This window comes from Netta rufina (genome assembly GCF_964035555.1).
Source record: "Netta rufina genome assembly, chromosome: 2".
NCBI classification, from domain to species: Eukaryota; Metazoa; Chordata; class Aves; order Anseriformes; family Anatidae; genus Netta; species Netta rufina.
In genome coordinates, this window is record NC_140124.1 from 158,488,536 (window position 1) to 158,504,210 (window position 15,675).

Genomic DNA, 15,675 nt, shown 5'->3' on the forward strand with positions numbered 1-15,675 from the left:
GACTCAGATTGTGCTCGTCTGAGCCCTGAGGGATGCGCCAGCCCCAGGGGACCTGCGGGGAGGAGCGGGAGCCAGCCCCCGCGGGCTGGGTTTTGGAGATGTTGGAGGCCCACCTGGGCTGGCGCTGGAGCTGCCGGCAGTCCCTGCCCCCGGGTCTGGAATAGAGATTTAGAGAGAGGGGAAATATATGACTATAGAAAACATACACTTGTGTAATGTCTCCAGCATAACCCAGGAAAAAAAAAAAACCCTTTCATGCAGGAATTCGAGGTCTCTCTCTCCCCAGCTGGTCCTGTTTCAGGGCCCCCGTGGGGGGAGCGCTGATTCAGAACCTGTTGACATCAGAGCAGCTTCCAGTGGCTTTGTTCCTTGTTCCCCGCTCCCAGCCCCCTGCCCTCTCTCTGTGATTGTAGTTATCTCTCCCCCAGAAGAACCCTGATGCTTCTGCTTCCTGCGGCCGCGACGCGCACACTGGGGGCTTTGTGCTCGGGCGGGACGGGGGGCACGGGGAGCAGGAGGGCTGCGAGGGGAGCTGCGGGTTTTATTTTTCTCTAATTTATTTTGTTAAGAGCTGGCTCGCGTCGTACCTTTGTCCTCGTTAATTTGTGGCCTCCTCCTAATTAAAGGCTCGCTGAGCCACGCTGCTCTCCAGGGCACCCAGGACGCGTGCGTCCGCCCTCGGGCCGTCGGTGCGCAGCCCGTCCCCGGTGTGCCTTTGAGATGTGCCCAGGGGCTGGGGCTGGAGCTCATCCCGAGCACATCCCGAGCACATCCTGAGCACATCCTATCCCTCACCTGCAGTCGCTGCTGCTGGGGGGCTCGGGACCACCCCTCTGCAAACAGCCCTGGGGTTTGCGGTGGGCTCTGAGCAGCGTCTCACGGCACCCGGAGCTGGTGCGACCGTGGTGTGACCGCCTTGGGGATGGCATTTTGGGGTGGGATAACCCGTGGGTGTGGGTTATCCCCGTGGGTTATTCCCGTGGGTTATCTCCGTGGTTCATCCCTGCCATCAGTGCCAGGCATCCACGAGAATTGCAGTGACATCCGGGTAGAGACGGAGCCTTGCGCTCCTGCCTGCCCCTTTGCATCACCACGATAATTTCCTCAGACCTGGGCGTTACCTCGAGTGCTGGCAGCTCTCAGTGGTCGTGGCAGGGAACCCCCCGGTGCCGCTTCATCCTGCAGCCAGCCCTGGTGCTGAGGCTGCCCAGGAGCCCCTGCTGTGTGCCTGTCCCCGGGCGCTATTTCCCCACAGAGCAGGTGGGTGCCGAAGGTGCCGTGGGGGTCCCCCAGCCGCGTGCCACCCCCCTGCTCCTCTCCGCCAACCTCCGACCACACTCCCGTGGCCCCGGCCGACCTCCCAGCCAGCCCCAGCGCTCAGCGCCCGCAGGATGGCTCCCGAAAGCAGCAGCAGTTGGGAAAACATCCGGTGGCACCGCCGTGCCCCGGGGCGCGCCGCTGCTGCTGCGCCGGCTGTCACTCAGCGCTCGCTCCCCTCTCTGCCTGTGCGTGGGCTCGGGAGCTCTTTAATAAAGAATAATGGCTCAGACCTGCTATGCCCCTGTGTTTAGCGCAGACTAAATTTCTTCTAGCTGTGCTCCTGCTCACTTGGCAGCTGCCGGCGCTCAGCCTGGCCGGGAGCCCGGCCGGTCTCTGCCGTGCGCTCCGAGAAGAGACACAACAAAATAAATCGGTTTCCTGGCCGGGCCGGGCGGGTGGGGAGCCCGTGTCGCACGCGGGGCCTCCCCGTGCCCGCTGCTGGAGCCCCGGGGTCCGTGCCCACCGCGGAGGTGCCGCCGGGGCCGTCCCCACCGCCCGGCCCCCGGCGCTCCCCCGGCGTCGCCGCGCTCGGCCGCGCGGAGATGAATGGCCGCGAGCTGCAGAGGCTGTCAGGGCCTCGCTGGGAGGAAGCAGTTTTGGGGCTTTTGTTTGGTTCTGTTTCCTCCCACAATGACTATTCCATATGTCAGTGGATAATGAATGAAGGCGCGTTGAGTGCTCCTCGGTGAGCCGGCGGCTGTTCCAAGCCCACTTCCCTCCTCCGCAGCGCAGCTGAGCCGGGCGGGGGGCGCAGCGCTGGCCGGGCTGAGGGAGCTCTTCTTTCAGTAGCTGATTAGCCAAGAGAGGAAAAAACCCTGCAGAATGTGCTGCTGGCAGACAGCTCCTTAAACTCATCGCTCCCTGTGTGTGTGTGTGCGCGGCCGTGCGTGCGCTTCCTGACCTGCCTGGCTCCAGCAGATGCTCCGGGCTCCCCGCTCCCCCGCGAGCGTGCCTGGCCGGGCGGCCGCGCGTGCTCGGCCCCGCGGAGGTGCGAGAGGAGGAGGAGGCGGCGAGGGGTTAGGGAGGGCCTGGCACCCCCGGGCTGCGGCCACCCTGGGGGAGCTGCTTCCCAAAGTGCCCCCGCTGCCCTGTGTCCAGTGGTTCTGCTGCGGGGGTCCATGATTTTTTTAAGTCCCTTCCCCTTTCTGCGGAGGGAAGGTGCCTGCGCCCATCCCTGCGCCCTGGGCTGGTTGTGGGTGCAGGGCAGGGAGCTTTGGAGGAGAGCTCGCGCTCAGCCCCGTTACCTGCCCTAAAGGAGGCGGCTCCGGGGGGTGGTGGGGGCTCCTTCGTGCCTCCCGAACAGCCTCTCGCTCACAGGAACCGAGTTCTTGGAAAGTGCTCGCCGAAAGCAGCTGCTTCTCGGCACCGGGAAGGGGTTGGGAACGGGCTGCAGGAAGGCGAGCACTGAACGCGCCGTTCCAGCCCGGCGGTGAGGTCCTCCAGCTGCAGTGCCATGCCCCATTTCCATTATTCCGTTTGGAAAAGACGGAGGGAAAGAGGAAAAAAAAGAGCTCCAGAGATGGATAGCGGGGCTAATTGGAGGCCTGGGGGGAATCGGGAGCTGAAGAGATGTGAAAAGACAAGATTTGTGTAGTTTGGAGCCCGAGCGGAGCCTGGGAGGACGCGGGAACAGGATGCAGGAGGTAGCACAAGGGGATGCCGGGCGAGATGAAACGGCGTCGGGTTTAACGCCGCAGCGGCAGGAGGGGAGCTTTGTGATTCCCTTACACAGCACCAGCCGTGTGGTGCCAGGGGTTTTGAGGCACCGAGGTGTGCAGATACTGGCAGGAGTAACGAGGACAGCTGGAGCTGGGGTGTCTCCAAATAAACCCGGTGCTCTCGGGACCCTACAGACCAGCGCTCAGCCCCGAGGGGCTCCGCTCCGTGCCGGGGCGACGGGGCTCAGGGACCCCTCTCATCCCTTTTGGTCAGGGGTCTGGGGGCTCCGCGGGGCTGCTGCGGGGTCTGGGCTGCTCTGGGGTCTTCCCTCCACCTTCAGCCAAGCGGTGGCCACCCGAGGTGCTCATCCCACAGCCCGTGCCCCGTGGCTTTCCCGGTGAAATCCAGCGCAGGGGCTCCCATCGGGGCCTCGGCTGCTGCACGTTCGTGTGCTACGTGCAGGATGGGCAGAGCCCGAGGGGCCTGAGCCTCGCTCCGTGCCCCGTGCCCCTGCTCCTGCTCTAGAGGAAGAGGAGGGAGGGATTCGGGGCCGGCTCCGTGACGCTCGGGGCCCCCGCAGGAAGGCAGGGCTGGACCAAGGGGGGGAAACTCGGGCAGCTGCGAGCGGCTCGGGCACTCGCTCGGGTTTCTGGAGCTCGCAGCCAGGATGGAAAATTTCCCTGCGGAGCCTGGGGACCGGGGCTGGAGCTGCCAGGCCCGGGGCAGCCCCTTCCCCACGCTGCTGCCAGTGAGGGCTCGGCACCGCCGCGCGTCCCTGTGCCGTGCCGTGCCGTGGGGAAGGGGCCGGTGGCACGGGAGCCCCCGGTGCCGGGGGTCTCAGGGGGGGGATGAGGAGGACTCGAGGTCCAGGCAGGGCTGGTGCAGCGCCGAGGGAAAGGCAGCGATGAACCGGTGCTGATACAGGCATGAAAAAAAAAAAAGAAAAGGTAAATTGCTCTGTCTTTTGGCTGCCCCAGGCTTGATATTTAAAGCGTTTGTAAAGCAGCTCAGTTGGGGCAGGAAAGGCTTTTTCCTTCTGGAAGGAATGACATCACCGAGCGCATTTAAACGATCAGGTCTCTGACCCAAGGAGAGCGAGAAACCCACAACAACTTTCGGCTGATGAGTGGAAACTTTTTCTTTCTTTTCTTTTTTTCTTTCTTTTTCTTTTTTCTTTTTTTTTTTTTTCCATTTACTTTCCCCCTCTGCGTGCTGGGTCTACGCCGCTCGGCTGCGTCTCAGCTTACGGCCCGTCCTTCTGCGGGGGCTGATTGCAGCCCCCCCATCCCGCTGCCTCTGCCCCCCGGGCACCCAAAGGCTGCTGCCACCTCGGTGGGGTGACACCGGGCACGGAGCTGGGCAGCACACCAAGGGTAGGGTTTAAAGCTTGGCAGGGTGGAAGCTGCCTTACAGCGGGGCTGGCGGCACCTGACCCATCCTCAGTCCACAGCCCCTTCCCACAGGAGGCTCCGTCCGTGGCACCGAGCCCCCCCCATCTCCAGGAGGCAGTGCTCAGCCTGCAGGTGCAGGACAGGTGATGCCGAGCACCAATTTCCCCCGTACTCAGCTCAGGCACGGTCCCACAGCAGCCGAGGGTGCTGCTGGCATCCCCTGCCCCAATTCACCCCGGCACCCAGCGCGGTGCCCGCTCCCCTTCCCGGCGAGGCTGGCGAGGCACAGCCCTGCTCTCGCCGCCCCCGCCGCTGGAGCTGCTCCCACCTCTCCGGTTCCTGGAGCTGGCAGCGCCTCCGCAGCCGGGAGCCAGGGCTCCTGCTAGCGTCCAGCCTTCAGCTCTCCTCCTGGCTCTGCTCCAGCCACGCGGGCATCGCCGCCGGCACCGCGCGGGGCGGGCAGGTGCTGCCTGGCGCAGGCGTTGGGCTGGGGCGCGGGGACCCCCCGAGCATCCCCCCGGCCCTGAATGGCTGGCCGCTGTTCCAATGTCCCACCTCATTAGGCTCGGCTCCTCTCCGGGTACGGAGGACGTGCAGGAGGAAGCAGGAGGCTGCTCGGGGACCGGAGGGGGTTGGCGTGCGAGCCCTGGGGCTGACGCTCCGCCACCACCACCGGTGCCCCGAGCCGTGGCACGTTTCCTGCCCCCAGGAGCTGCCCCTGCTGGTGGCTGCCACCAGGCACCTCTCCGGGCTCTGCAAAGCTCTTAAAAGCTCTTTTCTGCTCCTGGTGGATGCATCCAGTGCTCCTCACCCCGTGCCCGTGCGGGACCGTGCGCCTCCTGCCCACCCGGTGCTCGCCGCTGCGGTGCCCGCTGGCTGACCGTGCCGGAGGAGGTGGTGTGGATGGGCAGCCGTGAGCTGGGTGGCACTTTTCTCACCGTGCCAGCGGTGTCAGGGGGACATTTGGGAGGATTCTTGAAGAGAAGGGCAGCACGAGCACCCTGCCGTCCCTGAGGCACGCTGCTGAGCGTGGACAGGCAGCCAGGGGTGAGCAGGGCACGGAAACTGCTATTTGGGCTCTGCCTTCAGCGAGCTGTGCGTTCAGGAGGCTTTTAGTGACTTAAAAAGAAAAAAAAAAAAGGCACGGTGAACTCCCAAGCAGAAAGCAGCCGGCCCCAACCCGCCAGCAATTCGGAGGAAGGCAGGAAAACCAAACCAAACTGAAACCCGGGCGCTGCGCAGCCTTGCTCCCTGGCGGGGATTCCTCCCTCACGCTGCCTGAGGGGGCTGTGGGGGCACTGGGGGCAGCACCTGAGCGAAATTTGGCCAGGTTGATTTTGTGGGGTCGGGGCTTTGGCTGTGAGGCTGTCGGGGGGCAGGGTGTGAAGTCACCCAGGGCACTGCTCGGGACCTGCGGCTGCAGCGGATCCACGTGCACCGGGCACCCAGCGCTGCTCTCCAGCCACAGCGAGGGCAATTTGGGGGCAATTTGAGTTAAAATCCCCCCCCTTCCAGAACAGCCAAGTCAATTTGGAAATTCCTAACCCCTCCTGGGGGCAGGGCAGGAGGTGCTGGGGGAAGGCTCTGGCTCGGCTGCCTGGAAGCGAGCCCCAGGGGCTGCCGTGCCCTGTGCCAGCCCAAAACGCTGGCCCCTCGCCCCCTCCCGTGGCTCCCGGCTCTCTCTCAGGCTGGCCCCGCTGGTAGATTTTATTTTTTTTTTTCATCCCTCCCTATCCAGTAGCGCAGCTCGTCCAAAACAACACCGCTCGGCTTCGCTGCGATTCCTGGAAAAACTCTGGAACAAAATAATCAGCCCCTTTCGCAAAAGCCCTGGAAGATAGCGGGCGGGCTGCTGCCTGCCAGCACCGCCGGGGCTGGCGAAGCAAAGCGAGCTTCCTCCCGTGGCACGGAGCGGGGCCTGCACCTCATCCTGCACCTGCATCTCGGCTCCTTCCCGACCCACGTGGCAGGTGGAGGCCTGATAATGAAATTAAATGAAATTAAATTAAATTAAATTAAATCGTGCCTTGGTAGGGGGCACGGATGCGGTGCCACCTAAGGTGGGTGGTTTGCTGCCCGGGGGGACGTGAGCTGGCAGCTCCTCTGCCTCTGCTCCGCTCGCCCTGCAGCTGGAAGGGGGCTCCTGTGCCCCCTTTTGGAGCAGCCTGGATTTTGGGGAGCCTGCAGGGGAAATCTGCATCCAGACCAGGTGCTGGGGGCAGTCAGCCACAGCCCTGGGGACGCAGGGGGACGCCCCGGCGAGGCAGGTGCCTGATTTTGGCGGTGCCGGCTCCACGCGCGGGGCAGGAGCTGCCTCGGGAGCAAGCTCGGGGTCTCCGCACCCCTCGGGGACCTCCTTCCCGTGGCGCAGACGCGGAGCCCGGTGGGCTCGGGTCCCCCCTTGCCCTCAGGAGCTGCACCACGGGGCCCAAGCACGATCGGAAGCCGCGGCCGGTGCCGGCGCTCGCCCCCCCCGGGGCCGGGCTGTAACCGGAGAGCGCCGGAGCCGCCGCCGAGCGCCTGTCGGTGCGTCCGGGATCCACGCGGCGCTTTGCTCCGCGGCCAAGCGCCGCTGACGGCTTCTGCCGGCTACCGAAGCGCCGGCTGCCAGAAGCTTTGGCCGCAGCCCCCGCTCCCCTCGACGTCCCCACCCCAGCTGCACGCCGTGCTCTGGCAGGGGGGGGGGCTCGCGCTGTTTATCCACGAAAGCACCTCGCCCCGCTCCGGTCCTATCCCAAAACCCACGGCGTCCTCCTGGCTGTGGGTTCGGCCCCCCCAAAAGTGGCCTCGTGAAGGTCGGGATGCTGCAAAGAGCTGGAAATGCCCCCCCCGGGGGGCAGGGAGCTGGGTAAAGGTGAGGGGAGAGGGGTCTGGTGCGTGCAGGAGGCTGCGGGGATCGTGCTGAGAGGCAGCCAGGCACGAGGCCACCCCGGCTCGGTGCTCAGGACCTGTGGGGTTTGCTTCTTCACCAAAAGGGGATCGCCAAGGGAAAGCCTCCACTCAGCAGCCAGGGATGGGGCGGGCAGTTTTGGGGGGGCATCGGGGCAGAGCTGCCACCTCCTGAGCGAGGAGAGCAGGAAAAAGGCACCTTGTGCCCCTTGGGGAGCTTCACCTGTGTTAATGCAGCCCCCGGGGTGGATTTTCTGGGTTTGTGCCACCAAGAAGGAGCCCGAGCTCGTGCCGGAGCCGGTGCCGGAGCCGTGTCTCCGTGCAGAGCATCCCTCGAGGTGCGGAGCTTCCCGGCAGGGCTCGCCCGGGGCACCCGAGCAGGAAATCTGCCTTTAATGGGCTCTTGAGGGGAAGGGGCCGTGTTTTCCTTAGCGGGAGGAATGTTGACAGGGACGGCTCTGCTCTTTTCTTCCCGGCAGGTCGCGGGGAGCAGCGGGGCCGCAGCGCGTGCCCTAATCCTTCCCTGGGCGAGAGGGGGGGACCGGGGGGGTTGCAGGTGCCAGACCCCCCGCCCGGCTCCACGGGCAGGGCTGGCGCAGATTTCCCTTTTTCCCTTTCATCCGGGCTGAGCTCTGCTCCCAGATGGCCGGGAGAGGGGGTCCCGGGGGGGTCCTGGGCACGATGCAAAGCAGCTGGGGGACGGAGCCCACGTGCGCCTGGCTCCTTCCCTTCCCAGAGCTGTAAGGGGTGAGGGGGGCACCCCTGAGGGCACCAGGGAGGGGGACTTCATCAATCCCAATGGGAAATGCACACTGTGCAGGTGGGGAGCACAGGGAGGGGGCCACACATCCCAGGGGGCCGCTGCCTGGACCCCGTCTCCCCCCTCGCCACCTCCCCCCTTCGCCCGTCTTGGGAAGGCGCCGAGGCAGGGGGCCTGTGCTCTGCCTTTACATCTCGTAATCTTTAACGAGCTGGGCCTGCTCTGCACAGAAGCGAGAGCTGGGCGGCTCCTTCACAAGGCAGCCCCTGGCCGTGGGGAGGGGAGGGGAGGGGAGGGAACGGAGGGAGGTGGGCACCGGCCAGCGCCAGAATTTGGCACCCGCCGGGGGGCCGAGGCGGCCCCTCCAGGACACCGGCCCCAGTTGGGCACCTCCGTGGCCACAGCCCCTGGCCCTGTGCCTTCAGCCGGTGCCGGACACGTTCCCGGGGCAGCTCGTGAGCCCACGTAACCACGGCCCCCCCTGCAGCAGGTTTCTCCTCCCTGGCACTGCTGCAGGATCTCCACGGACCCACGGCGCGGGGACCCCTCCGGCAGCGTCCCCGCGGGCACCACGCCGGGGAGCAGCGGTGGCTCTGGGGGTCCCCCGGCTGTGCAGGGTCAGCCCCGCGTCCCCCCGGTCCTCAGAGTGCCCATGGAGAGGGGGAATGCCTGTGCGCCCCCCCCCTGCCAGAGCAGCCCCCAAGGTGTTGAGAATGGAAAAGTCCAAGCACGGTCAGAGCGCGGAGCGGGACTTGCCAAAATTAACAGTTGATTCGGGTTTGCGGGAGCAGGAGCCAAAACGCAAGGAATCTTGGATGCGGAGAGGGAAACTTTTTCTGTGGGCAGTAAATCAGCACGGAAAGATCGGAGGTGGGGAGTTTGGGGAGGGGGGGGAGAGAGAGAGACCGGCCCCCGCACAGCCGCTGGCAGAGGCGTGAGCGCGGCCGGACCCGGGGCGCTCCCGCTGCGCCCGGGGACCCGCAGCCAGCACCACGCCGGGTCCCACGCTGTCCCCACGGCCTCCTGGTGTGGAAGATGGGCTGTGAGGTTGGGGGGGGGACGGGGATGGGTGCCGCTATCTGCCCCCTCGACAGCCGCTTCCCTGCCTCCCCCCTCGACAAGTGCAGCTGGGGAGAGCAGGGTGCCCGGGGTGCCCCGGGGTGTTGACTCTGAAGCCTAACGCTCACCCTCTGCGCTGCTTTTGGCAACTCGGAGCCAAAACTTTTGGTGCTCAGGGGGTCTCTGGGGGGGGCTGTGGGTCCGTACTGACCACGCTGACCCCCGGGGGGGCCGGGGCTGGCAGGGGGCACGCACTCCCCGCATCCTTTTGGGTTCTGAACCTCTCCAGCGACGGAGACCCCGCGACCTCCCTGAGCAACCCGCACCAGGATGGGGCCACCCCCGCAGTGAGAAAGCGTTCCCTGGTTTTGGGGTGGAATTCTCCTCTTCCCGGCCTCCCTCATCCTTGCCCTTTGTGCCTGCTCCTCCCCACGTCCCCTCTGCCTCCCCTCCTTCACTGCACCGTGGTTCCTGTGCGCAGTGTGGGGATTCCCATCCCTGCGCCCTCCAACCCCGCCGTGCCCCTCGCCACGGGGCAGGGGGCTGCCTCGGCCCCGTGTTGCACGGGGCGAGGTCCTGCTGGCCCCATCCTCTGATCCGTGCCTCCTCCCTCGCTCCTTCACCATCCTCTGTCCTGGGGAGGCCGGGGCTGGGCGCTGCTGGCTTCGTCCCCTGCACCAGCAGCGCCCCGAGGCACGGGCACGCACCGGGGGCTGCTGCCCGGTGGCCGGATGGGTCCCCAGGCTGTGGTGGGGGGCTCAGCACCTCTGCCTCCTGGGGAAGGAGACCACGGGGGTCTTGGTGCCGCTGCCTCTGGGGGCAGGAGGTGCTAGGAGGAGAGACTCGGGTCTGTGCGTCCCATCAAGGAGCGCTGGCAGTCCGTCCGTCCCGTTTCTGGCCCGGTGCTGGGCAGGAGCGAAATTTGGCACGAAGCTGCCTCACCCCATGCTCCCGGGCACCATCCCGGCCTGTGGAGGGGAGCCGACCGTGTGCGCTAAGGGGGAAACTGAGGCAGGGGGCTGGTGGCTCGCATGGGGGGTCCCAGCTGCTTCAGGTGGCCTCCGAGCCCAGCTCCCAGCTCTGGGGCACCTCCTCGGGGCACTGGAAGCGACTGGGATTGGGCCGATGGAGCTGGGCACCCCGAGCTGTGCCGGCCCTGCCCCGGCCGGGCTCCCTCCCGGAGCTGCTCCCGCGGCCCCGTCCCCGTCCCGCTCGCCCCAATTGGAGCTGACGTGCTCTATTTGTCAGAGATAAAAAATAGCGGAGGAGGAATGGAAAGACAGGAGGCACAGGAAAGCAGTTTGGTAGTTAGAGACAGAGGAACAGAATTAACGTGCGGTGGGGGATTTGGAGCGAACACTGCACGCATTGTAATCCGATAGGGGCAGGGGAAAAAAGAGAGACCGAGAGAGAGCGGCTGACCCCGAATCCCCGGGGGAGACGCGGGGAGAGCAGCAACGAGGAGAGAGTGAAGGATTCCAGAGGTGGACTGGCTTCCTCTTTCACCAGACAGACACAGGGGAGACGGGCAGGGCGCCAGCGCCGTACCTGCACTTCCAATCTGAGCCATTGACAGCTGGAGCTGCCTGGGGAGGGGGCGGGGGGGGCGGCCGAGGGGGCTCGAGCCCGCTGCCGGGGGCCGGGGACGCACCGGGGCCAGCGGCCGACCCCACTCGGGGAGCGCGGCTGCGCCCGAGCCCCCCAACAGGGGAACCCGGTGGGGGTCCCGGGGTGCCGGCACCGGAGGGGTCCCTGCCCGCCAGGCCTGGGGGGGGGGGGGGGGGGCTCGGGCGGCACCTGCCCTGCTGGGGGAGCGGGGATCCCAGCTGGCAAGCATCGGGAGCGAGGGGGAGGGCGGCTCGCAGCTCGCAGCAACTAAATCAGAGGAAGAAAGGGGGCTGCCGAGCCCGCCCGGCGGGGTCACATGTGTTTCCTGGCAGCCGCGCAGGTGCTAAGCAGGGCTGCAGGCGGGGAGCACCTTGTGATGGATCATGTGGGGAGCGCAGCAGCTCATTGCCCCCGCCCGGGGACAGGTAGTTGAGAGCAGGGGGCTCGCCCGGGGCTGGCTTTCAGCGGCGGTGGCCGCGGGACCCTCGTGGGGTGAGCAGGGTGGCGCCCGGCTCCGTGCTCCCCAGGGCCGTCCCCACGTCCCTATGTCCCCAGCGGGACACGCGGCTCTCCCAACAGGGCACGGTGACCAGGGACGCGGTGCCGGGGCTGTGGCACCGTCCCCAAACCCTAGGGCACCGCCGTGACACCGAGCACGTCCCGCAGCGAGGTGGTCGCACCGAGCGCTCCTGGTTTGCTGCGGTGGCTGCGCCCCCCTCCTTCATCCCCGTTCCACCTCCAAAAGGCTTCATCCAGGTCCTGGGGCACCCCTGGGGGTTTGGGAAGGGGGTCCGGAGGCACAGCCACACTCCCTCGTGCCAGGGGACCCCAGCACGGTCACACTGAGTGGCAGAGGTGTGCCGGTGAGCGCAGAGCTTGGCCTCGGGGCAGGCGCACGGCGCTGTGCCTCCTCCCCGTGCCTCCTCCTCCCCGGGTCCTGGGGATGTGCAGGGGGCACCAGGGGATGTGTGGGGGGCACGAGCACGGCGGCAGCGCGGCCCCCTCCCCCCCCGCCATCTGCGGGTTGCTGCAGGATTAAGAGGAGGAAATCTGGAATTGGGTTACTCCCGATACTGAACCTGCCCTTACGATGGTTTTTATTTTGCTCCGTTCCGATCGAATTGGATGCAGCCCGCTCCTTAGCCCTTAATGGCTTGGCTTTGAGAATTTCCTTCGCAATTACACCGCTGGCTTCCTGTTTGCAGAGCTCCCCGGAGCCCCGCAGCCGTGCGGAGTGGCCAGGGAAACCGAACCCCCCCTGGAGCCGAGCTGGGGCGTGCGCGTCCTGCCGTGCCCGGGGGTGCCCGCGGCACCTCTGAGCTCCCTTCGCTGCCTTTCCTCCCTCTTTCACTCCCCCCTGGGGCCAGGGCTGAGCCTGGTGAGCACTCAGTGCCGTGGCTGTGTGAGGAGATATCCCTGTGGTGGAGCTCTCCCAGTCCCACTGGGGTGTGGAGGAACTGGGACCCACTGGGACGGGTGGGCAGCGCCGGGCACTGCGGCTCCTGCATCTGGAACATCCCCGGGGCTGGCGAGAGCCGTCGCTGCTTTCCTAAACCCCGCCTGTAAATCCACGCGTGCCAACAGGCTGCGGTCCCACCTGGCCCCTCAAATCCTGGATCCCAGCTCCCCTGCGCCCTGTGGGGTCCCCAGGATGGGTCTGGGCGCAGCGTGCAGCATCCCCCGCATTTTCCGGAGCCGTTTTTCCCTTCCGGGTGGGTGCAGGAGACAAACGGGTGGGAGCCGAAGCCAAACTGGCCTGGGAGCGTGCGGGGATGGCGAGGTTTTGGTTTCTCCCCGGGGGGCAGGTTTCTGGGGGTGCCCGAGCCCCCTTGCAGCTGGGCAGCCCGGCTGCTCGGGGGTGCCGCCCGCTTCCCCAGGGAGCTGTGTTTTAAAGACCCCTTCCCTTTCTTCTCCGAGACCTCTTCCAGGCTTTACTAGCTAACCTATAATTTTCACCTGCGTTATTTTAACGGCCCGCCAGCTGCACGCCTTGCCTTGCCGCGGGGCGGGGGTGTGCGGGGGCCAGGGGAGGTGGATGGAAGCCGTTGGGAGCAGCAGCTGCCTGCGGGGGCACCGGGGACCGTGCGTCCTGCCTCGGGGACCCCGCAAACCCCGAGGTTTTTGCTGGTGTTTGGTGTCCCCGGTCCCCTCCGGAGCAGACGTGCAGGGGCGATGCAGCGTGCGGCACTGGGAGGGGTCTGGGGGCTGTTGTGCCCCCGTCTGCACCCCCCCAGGAGAAGCTCGCCTCGCCGGGACCGTGTTGGAGGCAGCGTTTGGTGGCGGGTGCGCGAGGCGGAGCGGCTGCGGATCGACTTTGTGCTGGGGTGCAGAGCTCTGCGGGCTGGCAGCGGGCACAGGTAGCACATAGAGCACGGAGCCGCCTTCAGCAGAGCTTTGTTTGTGCTAAATTAAACACAAACGTGTTTAAATCCTCGTGCCTCATTAGCTCCTGTCTCCAGCAGGGTGTCGATGAGCATTACTGCCTCGAGGTGAGGAGGGTGCCGGGCGCTGGTGGCTCCCAGCCTCCGCTCGGGCGCTGTCAGAGCTCAGGCCAGCACCACCGTGGGATGCCCACAAGGATGAGGATGAGGATGAGGATGAAATGTGCTCCTGTGTCGAGCCGACAGCCTCTGGGCATCACAAACAGAGGTCTGAGGGTCCCTTTGCCTCCTTGCACCTCATCCGTTCCGTTTCCTTTCCCCCAGCTCTGCCTCCAGGCTGGCGGCCGTGCCCGTGGCCATGGGTTGGTCTCACAGTTGGGCTGCAGCAGGGATGGGGAGCGGAGCCACGGGGCTGGCTCCAGGAGGAGCTGCAGCCCGGAACCGTGTCCCCAGAGCCAGCAGAGCGGGGCAGGCGTGCACATCCCTCGGCTACCTGTGACTTCACGGAGCAAAAATGCGCTGGAAAATTGCTCGGCGCCCGGGCAGGGCCCATCGCACAGCTGAGAGCGGTTGCTGCACGGCTCTGCGTGGACATCCGCCCGTCCCCAGGGAGCACAAACATTCTCCAGAGCCGTGAGTGCTCCTGCTGACCCCGGGAGGTTTCCCCATCACAGGGTGCGTGCGTCAGAGCTGGGCTTGGAGCTGAGCGGCCGCACCGGGGAGCGATCGCATCGCTCCTGGTGCCATGGGCAGGACGCGGTCTGTGCGGGGCCGGCTGCTGCCTGTGGCACAGCTGGAAAATGCTGTGACAGCCGTGGGGCTGCGTCTCCCACAGCAGTGCCTCTCTGCACGTCCCTTGCCCTGGATTTTTTCCCCTTGCCACCCTGGCAGCGCACGCGCTGGTGGTGGAGGAGCCCGGCGGTGGCGAGCAGGAGGAGCGGGAGTCCTGGTACGCGTGGCACCGAACTGGGGCAGCCCTCCTCCTCCTCCTCCTCCTCCTCCTCCTCCTCCTCCTCCTCCTCCTCTTCCTCTGCTGCCCGTGGCTGCATCCGGAGCCTTCAGCACCTCGTTGGTGCTGGTGTGGGCAGGCACCCAGCACCATCGTGCCAGGCGCACACCAAGGTGAGCGGCGCTGCCGTGCCCGGGGTTGGGGTGCTCGGGGACCCTGTCCCTGCGCCACCGCCGCAGCCGTGGTGTGTTTGGGGACGGGTTGGCAGCGTCCCCTGCGATCAGCAAAGCTTCATCTCCGTGCTGAGTGCTGCGACCTCAGCGGCAGGGCTCGAACGGGCTCCCCTGCAGCTCTCCTCCCTCCCCAGCGCCTCCGGAGCGCGCTCTAAAAGCGTCCGTCACTGCTCCTGCCGAGAGAGGCAGGGCGGCTTCCCAAACCCCTTTCTCCAGCTCTGAGACCACTAACACCGAAATTAAAAACACAAAACTTCCCTCTGTGCAGAGCAGAGCGCTCCCAAATCCTCACACCGAGCCCCCTCAACAGCCCGGCTCCCCGCGAGGGCAGCACCAGACGCACCCAGCCCGTGGCCCTGCGCCCGAGCCACTCGGGGCCTCTGGACGTGGCACGGAGCAGCCTCTGCCCGCGGCCCTATAACTCTGGGGCTGAGGCTGGGCCGAGCTGCTCCGACCTCAGCACTTCCCATGGCCAAGCAGAGGGGCCAGGGAGCCTTTCAACCCTCATGGTCCTCGGGACAGCCCTTGCCTGCCCTGAGCCTGGCTGGGGGATGTCCCCTCGCATGGCTCGGTTGGGGCACGGCTCCGTGTGTCCCATATCCCATTCCCTGCGGAGCTGCTGTGGCAGGGAGGAGCTGGGTGCCAGGGCAGGACACCCACCGGTCTCCCTGCTCTCCCCTCACCGTCCCTGCCTGCCCTGTCCCTGCCTGCCCCCTCCAGGAGGTGCCACACAGCGCCCTGCAGCTCCGGGGCTGGGCTCGGTGCTCACCAGGGGTGTCCCGGGCTGCGTTTCCTTTAGGATTCTCTCCACGCATGAAAGGAGGACCACGGTGATGGCCGTGCTCTTTCTGCTGGGTATCCAGCACCCCCAAATCCCTGGGGCTCCTCCACACACCCCCTCCTCCATCCCCCACCATCCCCACCCCGGTCTCAGGGGTTCGCCCGCGCCTCCGGCGTTGCTCCGCGCCCCGTCCCGCGGGGGGGTCCCGCGCCCCAGACCCGCAGGCACCGGGCTCAGCCCCCAGCAGGGGCTCAGCCTGGCTCCATCCTGCACGCTTTATAGCCTCGGGCCTCCGCTTTGGTGACGTGAGGAGGGAAATGCAGGGCATTTCATTGCCCCGCAGCCAGGGGCCCATCAAATCTCCGAGCAAGCCCTGCCTGGGGGAGCGCAGCCCGGCGCTGAGCTCGCTGCGCCGCCTGTAATTTATTTCCCCAGGAAGCCCGGCTCAGCTGCAGCATCTGGTTTGCAGAGCCCCTGCCTTTTACCTGCTCCTCCAGCTGGGCTCCGGCGTGGCACGGGGGGTCGGTGCTCGCCCCGGGCCCCCCTGCGGGAATCGGGGGAACGGAGCTCGAGTGCGGCTCCGTCGCTTGCAGCCAGAGCGGGCGAGCACGGTGAGGGCGAAATTGGGGTCTGGAAGGAAGGAGG

The 15,675-nt window shown here is 66.5% G+C and overlaps 1 protein-coding gene across 1 annotated transcript in view; it reads left to right on the top strand.

The window, feature by feature from the left end:
* BOP1 (BOP1 ribosomal biogenesis factor) overlaps nt 1–15,675 on the top strand; it is a gene marked incomplete at its 5' end in the record, with an annotated part of 40,381 nt that overhangs the window by 6,579 nt on the left and 18,127 nt on the right. The window lies entirely within an intron of this gene.